This window comes from Panthera tigris, chromosome B2 (assembly GCF_018350195.1).
Source record: "Panthera tigris isolate Pti1 chromosome B2, P.tigris_Pti1_mat1.1, whole genome shotgun sequence".
Taxonomy (NCBI): Eukaryota; Metazoa; Chordata; class Mammalia; order Carnivora; family Felidae; genus Panthera; species Panthera tigris.
In genome coordinates this window covers 20626025-20629339 of record NC_056664.1, presented here as the reverse complement: position 1 = coordinate 20629339, position 3315 = coordinate 20626025, and positions in this window count along the sequence as shown.

The following is a 3315-nucleotide window of genomic DNA, read 5'->3' as shown; positions in this document are numbered from 1 at the left end:
CACGGCGGGGCTGGCGCGCTCTCGCCGCGGCGGCCGGTCCCCTCGGCGGCGCCCGCCCGCAGCCGCCCGCCCCGCGCGCCGCCCAGCGAACCGCCCCGCAGAGGCCGCGCCCCTTTCTCGCCCCGCCCCGCGCCTGGCGCGCGCCCGCTGCCCGCCGGAGGCTGAGTCCGCGCGCGCCCGTCCGCGGTCCTCCTACCCCCAGCACCAGAGGGGAAAAGGTGAGTGGTCCCGGCCGCCAGCACGCCCCGGGGCCCGCTCAGCCCACAGTAAGGTGACTAGTGCAGGGAAGCCACAGATGGGAATGTCAGCGTCGGTTAATCGTAGCCACACACACAAAGACCCCGGGATTTCAGGCTAAAGGAAGAAAAGAGCGGCTGTCAGCAGAATGGAGGGGATTGAGCAAAAGTGGGTGGGGTTTGCACCTGAATGAGTCAAATGCTTGGCCAGACCTCAACTGTGATTCTGGGCCTGAGCTCAGTCAGAAGTGTGATGAAACCCACGTTCCAAGTGAAACCGTGGCCTGTTATCCCCGCCCTGCCTTAACTTTGGGGTGAGAAGGAGAGGTCAGAGTGGCTTCTTTCAAACAAGTCCCGCAGTGCTCATCTTCAAAAGGGTGGCTGGCGTCCTACTGTGCACCCCCTGCACTAAGGTGAATGACAACACCCCTACTCTGTTTGCCCCCCTTGTGGAACCAGTAAAAGGTATTCCCTGGGCTTGGGCACCTCACAGTTCATACCTGCACACATATCTTGTTGCATATGGTTATTGAAGTTTTGGGCTCTGCCCTGGGGGCCTGAAGCTAAATTAGGCAGAATCACTGGGTTGCTTCCTGGGATCCTGCTTGGTCCTTGGTTGTCCTCAATCTGGGAAACTCCAGGCATTTGGCATGGCAACAGCGGAAGATCCCAGTGATTCACCTGTCATTACTCTGTTCCAGACTTTGGGTCAGCCGCCACTAAACCTTTAACCATGCTTTGCCAAATACCAAACTATCAATTCCCTTCAAAACCTTTTCTCCCAACCACTTAAGCTTGAAAAATGGGAATCATCTCTCACATCCTCCCTCGTTTCCTTTATCTCCTATAATTCAAACCAACCACACTTCCTGCATCTATCCTTTCTTTCCACCATTGTAAGTATCCATACTCTCATCAGACTTTAATCCTGGCCTGCTGTAGTAGTTTTCTAAGGGCCTCCTTTGTTCACACATCAGGAAAATTATTTTTCCTAAAGCCTACCTTTGACCATGATAGTTTGCTGCTCAATACCTTCCCCTACACACACACACCCTCCCCCCCCAACATGGTCAAACACAGATTCTTTAGTTTGCCACTCAAGGCCCTCTGTGATGAGATTCCATGTGCTTTGTGTCATTGTGAAACTCACCACTGGAAGTCCAGGGATCCTCTCCAATAATCTATTATTGCCAGACTCTTATCCCGATGCTCCCCCAAATCTCATACAAACTCTTTCACCTGTGCTATCAGGAAGTTCCAACACAAGAGTGGCACACGGGAGTGAAACACGGGAGTCCTCCCAAATGTTAGCTATTTATTCTTTTACACCTTGAAAGATGGCTTCCTTGCTCCCCATTGCTCCTCCCAAACCGTCTCTCCCCCTTCCTCTTGCAAACCCCCTAGCTGCCATTCAAGTGATGCCATTGGGTATGGCATCCACTGCTCTTCCAGTCCTTGTCGCCTGCCCACTTTTGCCATCTAATCTCTTCCAGGTGGCTCCCCCCGTTGTTCATGGAAGATTTGGTTCCTGGCTCACCGTATTCCTGGCCACCACCTTCCCGTCTTCATTCCTGGTGTCTTCAGATGGCCCACCTATCTGTCCCTCAGTGATTCCTTCCCAAAGGGAAACCCTGGAACTTATTATAACCTGAAACTGCACTGTGTCCGGAATCTGAATCAAAGGCATCCCACTCTGCCCAATGCCTCTTGTACTTATAGTCTACTGCTCAGTGTCCCCTCATCATGACTTCTGAGCTCCAGACCACATCTGCTCACAGTCTCCTTACAATCCACATCGCTCTGTTCCCTTGCCTCCCGACCAAATTGGATCCCATGGATTCTCATACTTGATGTCTTGCCATGCTCTCTTGCAGTGACTCTGGCAAGGCCTGAGACGTAGTTTGGCTTCCCAATCAGCCATGTTTACCTCTACCAACAACCTCCCTCCACTCCCCTCTTCACCCTTTCAGTTGAACTTGACCTCATACTGCTCTCAGGAAACTGAAGCCCAAAGCGTGAACTCTCTCATGTTTGTGCCACCAAATCTATACACACCCTTGTGACCCCTTCCCCTTCTTCCCTGTTGTTATACAAGTGAAGGAAGTATCCCCCTCCTTACAAAGGCCAGTCTTCTGCAGTGCTCTAGAGCATATCCATGGCTCCCTCCACCCACCTCCCCAGACAGATATCCAGGTCCTAATCCCTGGGACCTCTGAGTGTGATTTTATAGGACAGAAGAGACTTTGCAGATGTAATGAGATTAAGGATCTCGAGCTAGGGAGATTATTCTGGAATATCTAGGTAGGCCTGAAATGTAATCACAAGTTTTTTAATAAGGGAAAGGCAGAGGGAAGTTTGACTACAGAAGGAGTGCAGGAGGCAACCAGAGCAGAGAGAGATTTGAAGCTGTTCCACGGTTGGCTTTAAAGGTGGAGGCAGGGACAGTGAGCTGAGAATGTAGTTCTGGAAACTGGAAAAAGCAAAGAAACGGCTTCTCTCCTGGGACTCCAAGAGGGCTCTTTGGCCCTACTGACAATGTGATTTTGGTCCAGTAAAGCTAATTTCAGACTTCTGACCTGCAGAACTGTAAGAGAATAAATGTGCGCTATTTAAGCCCCCAAGTTCATGGTGGTTTGTAAGAGCAGCTAGAGGAAACTGACCCTATCTCAGCTCACCTCCCCAAGGGCTTCACTGCTTCCATTGTCTTCTCTCTCTCTCTCCCCCGCATGGGTTATGAACTGCTCCGTCTCTCCTAGACCTTTCCATGCACGTACAACATACTTCAGATCTCCGAACTTAAAGATAAAACACATCCCTTGACCTCACAATCTCCCAGCTACTATCCCAATTCCCTACTTTTCCTTCATAGCAAAATATTTCAAGAATTATCCGCATTTCACGTTCCATTCATTCTTGAGCCAGGCCTCTGTGGCTCCCTCACCCACCAGACACCAAAGTCACCAAAGGTGTCCACTTGGCTAGTCAGAGGAGCGCTTTGCTCTGCTCATCTCATTGGGCTTCCTGGCAGCTTTGGTCCAATCGCCATTGGCCACATCTGGATCCACTCAGGATGGAGACT